This window comes from Harmonia axyridis, chromosome 6, assembly GCF_914767665.1.
Source record: "Harmonia axyridis chromosome 6, icHarAxyr1.1, whole genome shotgun sequence".
NCBI lineage: Eukaryota > Metazoa > Arthropoda > Insecta > Coleoptera > Coccinellidae > Harmonia > Harmonia axyridis.
The window spans coordinates 34,492,496-34,505,629 of NC_059506.1; positions in this window are offsets into that span (position 1 = coordinate 34,492,496).

Sequence of the window (13,134 nt, forward strand, 5' to 3'; positions counted from 1 at the left end):
GTCGAAACCATCCGCGAACACTTGAATCATCGACACAACCTTCTCCATAAGCTTCCTGAAGCAACCGATGCGCCTCGGCAGCAGATTTCTTCAAATTGAACCAATAAAGTGAAACTTCTCGCAAATGACGTCGACTCGGCTCAAATTTCGACATTTTCACGATTTCAAAAATTTATGATGCGAAAAAATTTTAACTAATGTGTTAGTGTGGAATTGTTGACAGATGAATAAGCTTTGATTATGACATATGTAACCATTAAATACTCGCACAGTATTGGAGGCGCCATCTCTTAAAAAAAACGGGAAAGACTTATTCACACACCTCATAGTATCATCGTCAATTCTTCTAAGCTCCTATGTTCATTCAATTAATATTCTCGTTCGCAGCAGAAATCCATATTTTTTTTTACTTTGAATGAAGGCATCGACTGGTATGCTATGGTCATTAGCCGAGAAATCCATAATTATTCCTCAAATATTTTTGTGACTGTATGTTGTATTCCTGGGAATTTTTCTTCGATTAGCGCATTTGTACTTCGAACATACGCATTGCCAAAACGTGAAATTTCAAAATTTATTCGGAATAAAGTTGTCAAACTCAATCGTGTTAGGGACATGTAAAAATTGCGTATAATTCCTTTATCTATGTTGATTACTCAATAGTTGAAACCATCAACTATAAAATAATGGCTCAAAATTCTTAATATACAGACGAAACGATAGAGCGATCTGTTCGGTGAATAATCGATCAAAAAAGAAAAAAGTGGTAGTCACATTATATTGCATTTTTAATTGTATCAGCCTCAGGCAAGGAAACTGAATGACGCAAAATTGCATATATTCAACACTAACAATATAATACGGACATTGCTTGAGAAGTTAAGTGTATATCTACCTCGTATAAGATACGGAAATCAAGTTTATCCGGAAATGCTACGGTTATCACTGTAACTGGCTGGTAACCACAATAATTCACGCACATTCATTTATAAATTGAAAATAATTATTCTCAAGTACCTGGAATATTTTATATACTTTGCCGTCCTCCAATTGCCGGTATTATATGCAATCAGGAAACTTTAAATACTACCACCATCCGGTAGTTGACAATTTTTGGAAAACTGGTTCGTATTGTTTACTGTTTCTCTCAAAATGTTTATATTTCAATGAAAATTTTTTGATAGTTCTAACAACCAATCAAATTTTGTCATTTTGTGTCATATGAACCAATTTCACCCATTCAAGTCAACACTGATAATTGCATTGAGTGCAATTGGCGAATTTATAATAAGCAGAATATTTGTTATGGTTTGTTTTTACCTGCTGAAATCCATGGTTTGGCAACTTTTGCTCTCCTAGTGTCATCGGTTGTTTCACGTCGTTTGGCGTCCTTGAAGTTTGTTTTCTGAATTTCTGTTATATTAAGGTATTCATTTCAATATATTTGAAGTTAATATGAAACGTTGATTCACTATGAGATTGAGACATGAGAAGTGGGTTCTTTGTGGAGAAACTCGCGAATTGTGTGAAATATCGTATCATTAATACATTAATATGTTTCAATTTTCGCGCGCTTCATGTCAATTTTGATAGTTGGGGACAAAATTTGCTTACTGAAAATGACATACATGTTTATTACTCTGAATTTTTGACCTTTGTCAAGATAGTCAATGAACTTTTTTTTTTCTTTTATCAATCAATCAATTTATTCAATTTATTATATGTTTTGCACGTCCCAATATACGGATGCCATAACCTTGCCAGTTGATGTTTGAGATTTTATTCTCTTTGGACGGCTTTCACCCACTGCTTTCTACTCAACTGACGCTCTTTTCAACTCAGGAGTGCAAATGATGAAAAAATCTTTTCTACTCAAACAGCTCCGAACAGCGTTCCAAACCGATGATGCGTTGTTGCTGGAAACACTTATCAAGCAATTACTCTGCTCTTTGAAAAACATTGAGCAGCAATAATACATAATTTTGAAGGATTTTCTATTCAATTCCCGGAAATACGATCAAAAAATTCTGAGATTTCAAAGTTACAGAACAAGTGAACTTGTAAATCAATGCCCTCCCTCAAATTGTTTTTATAACTTTCTCAAAACCTCACATTAATCGAAACATTCAGCTGGAAAGTTTTATGTGGGACACCCTGGATGTCTTCTTCGTGCAACATCCTCGAGTTTACCAGACTTCCTATATAGGACCCGGGGCGTTGCAAAGCCTCAAATTGAGAAACGTTTTATTGTTTTTCGACAGGACCGGTTTGGTTATTACCATAACCATACTGGTACACCGGTCGTAAAAACAAGCCTACTCGAAACGAAGCATCTCCATAGATTGCTATCGGACAGATTATAAATTTGAATCTGCTCTTCATTAATATAGATAGAACGTGTAATTATTTTTTTTACGCTGATGCCATGATTTATAACAGAAGCTCCCTGATTTCTAAATCCCATGCTGGAGAGGAAGGGCAAGAAGATGTCGATAGGCGATGCTCTTGTGTTATTTATGGAAGACACTGATAGGTTTTTCTTAGAGGAGGTTCACAATGAAGTGAGCTTTTTTTTTTGGCTTATACATATTCAAAAGTTTTCTTTATCGATAAAAGTTGATGCAGGGTTTATGTAAAGTAGATATTTATTGATTGGAAATGGTTATTATTATAGAAATACATAATTGAGTTAATATAGATTAAAAGTGAGTATAAAAACCAATACCTATAATAGGTAGGTAAGGATCTCAGAGAAATAAACATAGATAAAGGGAGCATATGTGATTTTGAGTAAGCAAATATTGTCCCCAACATGAACTATCAAATTTGACATAGAGCGCGTGGAAATGAAAACATATCAGTGATACGATATTTCAATCAATTCGCGAGTTTCTCCACGAAGACCGCACTTCTTATGTCCAATAGTAAATCAACGTTTCATATTAACTCAAAATATATTCAAATAAATACCTAAATATATCAGAATATCAGAAAACAAACTTCAAGCGTGACAAACGACGTTAAACAACCTATGACACTAGCAGAGCAAAAGATGCCAAACCTTGGATTTCAGCAGATAGATACAGTAAATAATAGATATTCTGCTTATAATAAATTCGACCATTAGAAAGAATTTCTGATTCCAAATATTCAAATTTGCATATTTAATCGGGAATCACTCAAATGAATTTATTTCATTCAATATAATATATATTCATAACAATAAAGTAAAATTATAGATTTGAAAATTTATCACAATCCGCCAACGTAATCTAACCATGTTGGGGACATGTAAAAAATGCGTATACTTCCTCTATCTATGTTTATTACTCTGTGATTTCGATCAATATCTATGTTCACCAATTCATTAATACTGAAAAAGGAGGGACCCAAAGCTCATGAATTCACTTCAGTGCTTTCGTCATTTTTTTTTCTTTGTTCTCCTTAATCTCAAGCTCCTCAGTTTTGTGGTCACTGACATTTTTTTCTGTATTTGATAAACATGACATTTAGCACACTTCTTGAAATCTGTAGTTTCAAAATTAACAGGAGAACAAATTTTAGAACGGCCATATTTACGAAACCCCTAGTCAGATCCAGCTCATTAATGAGCTCAATTGCGGGATTCAAGATCCAAACCTACCCAGCAAATTTCAACTTTTTGAGTCCTTCCTTTCAGAAGTTACCGAGTATATGACTAACCGGACAAACAGAAGCAATTTTAAGGGCTTATACGTCATCAGTGAGTCGAATTTCATAGTCTAAGACCATTCCTTGCTCAAAATTCGTGACGAAAATCAAAATTAAAAATTAAAGCCCTCCACCCACTCCACTAAAGGTCACATAGAAGTCAGCCAAACCGTCCAACCCCCGATTTCAGCGAACCCATTGTAAAACTCGAACTGTACACAACTTGCAAAGAGTCGCTCCACAAACGCAGAGTATTCGGTAAACAACGTTGGACGTTGTCGAATGTAAATGAGGCAATTAAAAATGCATGTAACACAAGAAAAAAAGTAATCAAACAAGAGGAGGATGCAGCGAGGTTCGAGCCTCCGGGCCGAGTTAAAAAGAACAAAGAGGACCTACTTCTTCGCTCGAGTCGAGTAATACAGTAGTGACCAAGGCCAGAACCGGTTCTGCCGTATAGAGGAGCAATAAAACCTGAAACAGATCTCATCTATAAAACTACAAGACGGAGAGGCAAGATCATAATCGCTAAAGGTGGGTCGCACGGTCGGGTTTGCCGGACGATCAGTGTGGTGGGGACTTTGGTGGTTGGATATCGAATTATTCGATGTGGAAGGAATAATCGGTTCAACGAGTAGAGTATCCGTTTTAAAATACGCAGATTTGAATAGAAAATCGAGGGCAACACTGTGGTTTATTTTTTGGCATTTCTTATACCATTTGTGTTCAGAAGGTTGTGCCATTTCATCATGGAAAGATACATGCTTCAATAACATTTAGAAATTGTTAAATTGTTCATCAAAATCAGTGTTCATTTGTGAATGCTGAAAGAAATTCATGGACGACATTATTCAATTAATTGACTCACTATACTAACACAAATGACATTAAAATTGTCAAAAAATAATGCACAGTGCTTCCACACAAATACTGAGTCACCATAGAATAATAAACATAGATAAAGAGAGTATACGCAATTTCTTACATGTCCCCAACATGGTTAGATTACGTTGTCGGATTGTGATATATTTTCAAATCCACAATTTTACTATATCATTATGAATGTATATTATACTGAATGAAATTTATTTATTTCAGTGATTCCCGATTAAATATGCTAATTTAAATATTTGGAATCCGATATTTTCCTAATTGTCGAATTTATAATAAGCAGAATATTTATTATTTTCTGTACCTACCTGCTGAAATCCAAGATTTGGCAACTTTTGCTCTCCTAGTGTTATCGGTTGTTTCACGTCGTTTGGCGTGCTTGAAGTTTTTTTCTGAATTTCTGATATATTTAGGTGCGTTCCATGTGGAGAAACTCGCAAATTGAGTGAAATATCTTATCACTGATATGTCAAATTTGATAGTTCATGTTGGGGACAAAATTTGCTTACTGAAAATGACATATGCTCCCTCTATCTATGTTTATTCTAAGTGAGTCACACTTTCACTCTCACGTTAAAAATATATCGACTATTTGGATAGATACATCTTTATCTATGTTAAGGAGTTCAATTTCTTGACAAATTTAAATTAATCATTCTATCCAAAACTCAAATGTTGTGGTAGCTTAGGAACAACATGAAAAATTCGTCGATACACTTTTCTAGATCCAAGACAATCTAAAATCAACTTCAACCACTTCCATCTCCAATAACCAGAACAAAGTTTCTCGTACACCTTTCGACCTACAAGACCTAGAGTGTGTGGCATCCTTCAGACCGCTCGGTTAGACGCTCCTTTCTCATTAGTCTTTTACAAAATGCATAAGTATAAGCAGTGATTGACTTTCTTTTCTATTGGATGCGACCGGCCTAGAAACTCCTGTCCAGTGTCTCCAAAGTTCAATACTACGGTACACCACAGAGCTTGTTCTTCGTTACTGCTGTATTACTAGTGGGCGAGGTAGATAGAAGGAATATGAAGTTAGACCGATGGTAATTTCTCTTATTAATGCGCTGATAAAGCTGGATTACGATTTCTGATTATAATTTTTGATACATCGTTCGTAATTTTGAAATTTCAACACTATAGAAACACTATAGTCACTTCCTAATGACACTATAGATAATTATAGCCGTAGTTAAGTCGACTATAGTCAAATTTAGATTCAATTGAAAAAAGAAGAATTTACCTCTCCTGCACTATCATAAACAGTAAAATATTAATAATATTGTTATAGGAACACTATAGTCATCACTTCAAAACTAGGTAAGAACGATGATTATATTGTAATTATAAAATAGGAATGCAGGAAATTCACCATAAGTAATGATGACCAGAGGGACACTATAGTCTATGTAGAAAAATGCTATAGCTATATAATAATTTTCAGATTAAGGTTGACTTTAGTCGAATTTATATTGAACAAAATCCTATACCAAAGCTCCATCCTGAAAAACAAATGTTTTCAGTGAGATTGAACTTCAAACACTACATTATATTGATAGTGCAATAAGTTGTAGAAACACTATAGCCAATGACTGATGACTAATAAGGTGATCAGATTAAGATTAGACAATATTAGTTTTCAAATCCTGAACATAGTTGGATAATATCAGTCAGAAAAACATTGTATACTATAGTCATTAATAGTTCAACAATTTTGAGAAACACTATAGTCATCGACAAATGAAACAATAGTTACGTGAGAGATTAAACTCTTTATTGTTATTAACAAGTAAATACGGCATTGAAGTAATGGGAAAACTGAAGTTAGGTCCATTTGGCAATAGTGACGTTAACACCAGTTAAATACACTATAGTCAAAGTTCGATTGTCCAAAGCAGAAATTTTGAAGATCGAGTCAAAAAAATGTTCATTCCTTTATTATATTCAGTAAATTAGATATTAGTATTGCAAAAACACTATCGCCAATTCTTGATAACTATAATTGGTTAAATTATAGTTGAATCCGTAGGATAGTTGTTAACCAAGACCTGTACATCGTAAAGTATATTTTTTAGAACGTTTATAGCAGAGAAATCCCACCAAATACAAGCCCGTGAGCGTAAACAATCTGTGTATCAATTTTATCCGTCTCTGATGACAGCCCAAGCTATTGAAACGTGCCATAATCATTATCAGCATAAGGGGATCAACGTAGTATTTATGGAATAATAGGTATAATTACTCCGAGGGTAATTTGGGGTTGGTTGAAATTCTGGTGATCAGGTGAGTCGCTTTTACTCCTCGCCTAGAAGTTTGATGTTCATTTCGGGCTCAGTTCTAAGCACGTGCTTCAAGCTTCTAATTAACCAAATTGGAGTTGCTTGAAGGGAATGGAGGTTTCAGTTTTTTTTTTCGGAAAATTGGGTCAAGTGTAGCTTCATTTCGATGTTTGGCTTAGAGTGATGCCTCTGCACATCAGTTCTCATTGAATTCATTAGTTTTTGATTCTTAAAATTAAAAATATGATTATTTGTGAGCAGGAAAAGTAAATACCAGTTGAATGGATAGATGCTATGGAAAACGCCTGAAGTACTTTCTGATCTCCAAGTGTTATTACTCGGTTGATGAATATCTGTCAGATGAATTGAAGTAAAATAATTATTCAATTTTTCTTTTTATACTATTCTGTTAGTTTCACTATTTTTTCTTTTCATTGACTATTAATTGTTACCTATTGTTTTGTAATGATTTGTTAAATAAATTTGATTTGATTTGATTTGAACTTTATGAACGATACTTATCAGATGTATTCTCTACTTCAACACGATTTTGTGCAGAGTTGAAATGATTTGTCAACAAAATTTCACTGGAGTTTTTATTTCTGTTACATCAACATTGAAAGAATTTCTCTTTCCAAAAGCTGTTTTCATGTCTACCGATGGAGAAATTGACCTCAAGATGTTTTGCAGTTTCTTTTGTAACTTCGTGAACATCTTTGAACATTGAGATCATATTAATTCTTTTGTTGCCAACTAAAGAAAAAATTTAGTAATTTCAGAATGATGCAATTGTACATAGGCGTACAACTCTGCTTCTGCCGTTTTTTTTCCGAAATTCGAGGCTTTATTGTAAAAAACTGGCTCTACATCTATGATTCAAAGTATCGTCCATCGCTGAAAAAACTGGTCATCTTTTGAAGCGATCCACGAATCAAGCCAATTTTTTACTTCTTCATAAGACCGGAAGTGCTAGTCAGCCAGGCCATCAATCGAAACAAGTGATAGTCCGAGGGAGCAACGTCTGGAGAATAAGGCGGGTGGGTTAGGACTTCCCATTTCTTGACCACTTTCGCAACATGGGATCGAACATTGTTATGCTGTAAAATCACTTCATCATGTCTCTCGTTGAATTGTGGCAGTTTGTCTTTCAATGCTCGGCTCAAACGCATTAATTGCGTTCGATAACGATCGCCTGTGATTGTTTCAGTCGGTTTTAACAACTCATAATACACTACGCCGAGCTAGTTCCACCAAATACTAAGCATGAGCATTGAACTGTGAATATTCGGTTTGGCCGTCGACGTGGAAGCATGACCGGGATATCCCCATGATTTTCTACGCTTGGGATTATAGTATTGAACCCATTTTTCGTCTCCAGTCACAATGCGATGCAGAAATCGATTCCGTCCTTGCTTTGCAAGCAACTCAAAAACAAATGAACGCCGTTCAACATATCTTGACTTCAACTCGTACAGCACCCAATTTCCTTGTTTCTGAATCATTTCCATGACTTTCAGGCCTTTTAAAATGGCTGGTTGCGTCACTCCCAATGATCCTGCCAATTCTTGTTTCATGTGACACGAGTCTTGATCAAGTAAAGCCTCCAATTCTGCATCTTCGAAAACCTTCTCTTTTTCACCGCCATACTGGTCTTCGACATCAAAATCACCATTTTTGAAGCGTTGAAACCACTCTCAACACGTTCTTTCACTAAAAGCGGCCTCACCATGGGTATTTGAGAGCATTCGATGAGCCTCAGCCGTAGATCTCTTCATATTGAAGCAGAAAATTTAAAAATCCCGCAAATGAAGAAAATTTGGCTCGTAAGCTTGTTGAAGATGTTCTCAAGTGTTAGATATAGTATATCACATAGAGTAAACTTTGGAACAAAAACTAATCAACTGTCAAATTAATTAATGTAATAAGAATCTTTTGTGTCAGAACCTAGATACTTTTAATTGAATAAATCCTACAGAATAACATCGTTTCAATAAAGCTGACATGTTCAATCGAGAATAACTTTATGATGCAGACACAAATCGACTAATATTTCGATGGCGTTATGTTTATGAATACCTAAGCTTATTTTTCGACTTCTACGATCTACCACTAATCGCTACAGCCATCTATTGCAAAACGGCGGAAGCAAAGTTATACACCTAATAAAAATTGACCTCAATTAAATTTTTTCAGATTCTCAGCCTGGTATATCCTTCCCAAGGATTACCGGAGTGACTCACATCAACAGCATAAATCATTTAAGTGGTTATTCATTTCAACCAACCCATGTAAATAGCAGGTAGTCAAAAAGCCAATCAAGAAACGAATCCTACGATGAGGAATCCAAAATGTTGCGTGTCAAAACTCGACTTGCCTTCCACAACGGAAATCTCAACTTTACCCATCTCGTATACGAAAACGTCGAAAACTCCACCTCCGATATACCTGCCTCTTCCCCTGAAACAAAAGGATAACCTGTCCTGCACGTGTGAGATACAGGGGGGTGGTTCCATTATGTAATATCTGGAGGAACAAGTCTCGTCGCCAGCTATAAACCCGAGAGCAGGTAGAAATCTAACAGTAAAGTCTCACCGAGGTTGCCCCAGAACGATTTCTTAGAAATTCGTTTGAAATAACAATAATTCGGGATTCCTTTTATGGTCCACCGATCTCGGATAGATGTCTGCAGACCAGTCGGGATTTGCTGAGGGGCAAATGCGGTGATAAATCAGATTTATTGGGATTTATCCCAACAGATGAATTGTCCCATTTTGATGGTTTATTCATTTTGATAATGATGGAACGGAGAGGAAGTTCAGTTACATGGGATTGCTTCGATGTCATTAACGGACGAATTGAAATCTATTATTCTGAGATTAATTGGTTATAACTTATGTAATATAACATAACTTTAGGGACTCGCAAGGGAACAGCAGTTTTTTGAGCTGATTCTAAAGGGTGTTTTTTTTTAGAGCTATAGAACTTTAAATTGCAATAAAACAACGATGGACTATTCGATTGACATGAATTTTATTTATCCGCAAGATAATCTTGCGGCATTACATTTTATATATGATTTCTGGCATATGACCGCCACAGCTGGCTCGGATGTAGTCCAATCTGAATATCCAATTTTCGATGACTTTTTCCAACATTTGTGGCCGTATATCGGCAATAACACGGCGAATGTTGTCTTCCAAATTGTCAAGGGTTTGTCGAGGTTTGTGGCTTATCCGCATAGACCAATGACTTTACATAGCCCCACAGAAAGTAGTCTAGCGGTGTTAAATCACAAGATCTTGGAGACCAATTCACAGGTCCAAAATGTGAAATTAGGCGGTCACCAAACGTGTCTTTCAATAAATCGATTGTGGCACGAGCCCTGTGACATGTTGCGCCGTCTTATTGGAAGCACAGCTCCTGGACATCATGGTTGTTCAATTCAGGAATGAAAAAGTTAGTAATCATGGCTCTATACCGATCACCATTGACTGTTCTGGCCATCATCGTTTTTGAAGAAGTACGGAGCAATGATTCCACCAGCCCATAAAGCGCACCAAACAGTCAGTTTTTCTGGATGTAACGGTGTTTCGACATACACTTGAGGATTAACTTCACTCCAAATACGCCAGTTTTGTTTGTTGACGTAGCCATTCAACCAGAAGTGCGCTTCATCGCTAAACAAAATTCGCTTATGAAAATCGGGAACAACGGCAATCTCATTTTGGGCACTATTTACAAGCGTTTTTCAGGAGTGAGTCTATTCATGATGAATTGCCAAACCAAACTGAGAATAAATCACTTAACAGCTGTTAAATTGGTCGCCGTCTTGAACAGCAATGCCAACTTATAGTTATATACCTCGAAAAAAAAACTCTATTTAGAGGGTTGAAAATGTGAAGTCTTTGTCAATTATTCTAAGATAAGTAAGCTGATGGGTGGATCTCTTATTGGAAAACACTTTATACCTTAGTTCTCGAAATAGAAATATCTGAAATAATAGGCGCCTGTATTTTTTTCTACAAGGTCCAACGCCAGACAATAAATTTTTCAGTGTGTTGAACTTTTCATCAATTCTGCAATCTTCTCATACTTTCTCCCTGAAATTTAATATTCCATCTAGCAATTTGTTTGATACGAGGATATTGAATTTTTAACTTCTATAAACTCCTACTTTTCCATCCCAAAGTATGAATCAATAAAAACTTTTTCACCTAGGGAAAAAACGTTTTTGATATTAGTCAGCACTTTTATAACTTTTTTTAAAGCTCGTTAAGAGTAGAGGAAACGATAATGGGTAAGAAGCGAAGTGGAAATAATAAACCTGAGTGGAAACTTTTACTGGTTTCAATCGATTTTCCACAATTTCACTGATAAATGTTCGCCGTGTATTCCAAGAGTCCTGGCGATTCGAAAATTTGCAAATTATAGGTGAAAATGAATCATTTCCACTTCATTTTGTTTTCTCAAGTCCAGGAGAGTTTATAAACTTGTGAAAAAATTCCAGATTCAAAAAATAAGATTTCCATTTTTGTGGAGGAAAGTCGGAAAAAGCAGGAAATGGCTCTGAATTTATAAAAAGAAAGGGACAACAGCCTGTACCTCTGAAGGGGTTTGAATTAGAAAAAAATTTCACTTGGAAGAACTTATTATTTTAACTAAAACTACCACTCCATAAAGTTATGACCTGGAATTTTGAATTATCCTGTATGGTGTATGAAATTTGTCCATCAGTAAGTTTAGTTGTTTGACGTTAAATATGTGATGTTCTATAAACAGATCATTTGAAGTGAAAGCGATGTATAATTATTGTTGTTGAATTCAAGATGTATTGAGTAACTGATGAAATAAATTTTTTCTGAATGTAATAAATCTGAAAAGCTACTGTGTAGCAAATGATTGGTTTGTACGTGATAGAAAAGTGGAAATTGAAATATCTCGTATTCAACATCAATTAAATAGATTTCCACCAAATAACAACCAAGTCAATTAACTACTCAAAATAAATCAATATTAGGTCATTCAAACGATGTTTTTCAATTAAAATATTGCTGAAAATTGCGAAAATAAGAGATAACCACGTCGATCATAATTAAACATAACATAATTTATTGATCCTGTGAGACAATACAAAGAGGTTAAAAACAAATTAATCAAAAAGCATGTTGAAGTCAAAAAAAGTACAAACAAACAAACTGAAGAATCAGAGAAATATCCTTTATTCTCTGAATGAAAAAATTTCGATAATTGCATATTTTTAATTTCTTTTTTGAACTGATTCAGTGACTTTACAAAAGATGGTTTGAGAAACCTCCAGGTTTTGTTTGATTTCATAATTTTTCATCCAGGATCTAAGACACATGAGCCATCTTATAGATTTGTCGCCTAACCTATTGCGGGTTTTTGTAACTGTAAGATCAGCTCTGGAAAATTGTCACCAGGAGCTGGACATGCTTGCGTTGATAATAAATCCTGGGCCATTTTGGCCAAGTTTGAAAATATATTTCTAAAACTACCAAAATCTACCTACTTAATATTGAAAAACCTCCGGGCTTTGTTTTTCCATCCAGGATCTAAGACACATGAGGCAATGTATAGATTTGTTGCCTAACCTATCGCAGGTTTCTGTAACTGTAAGGGCAGCTCGGGAAAATTGTCTTTCAACAGGAGCTGAAGATGCTGGCGTTGATAAAAAATCCTTGGCCATTTTAGCCAAAATATTTCTGAAACTACCAAAATCTACCCATAGATTTCATAGAAATGTGAGAAAACTACTACTAAAGTCACACTGGCGAATGCTTCAGTCTCTCGGCGCTTGAGGAATCCCCTTATTCAGTCTAAGCGCGCACGAGATTGCAAAAATATATACCGTGCGAAGCGTGTGTATCAAGCTCAAGTAATATCAAGTAGCTTGATATCAAGTCAAGCAATAAATATCTTAAATCAACTCAAGTCAAGCTCAAGTATGTAATTTTTCACGAGCTTGATTTTCAAGTCAAATAGTTGGTTAAAATTTCAAGCTTCTTGGCTTGATGAATCCCTACTAAATACGGAAAATGATGGTGTCTAATCCATTCCATATCGAGAAAAAAAAACCTGAATGCGTATCTATTAGGCCAATTGAAAAGTTCCCGGTCTGATGCAGAGATGGCAGTGCTAGTATTAAATCCATATGATTTTGGGCGATTATTATATAGCGTTATTGGATCTTTTAAAGGAGGAAATCGTTAAAAAACGGCCCCATTTGAAGAAAAAAAGGTGCTGTTTC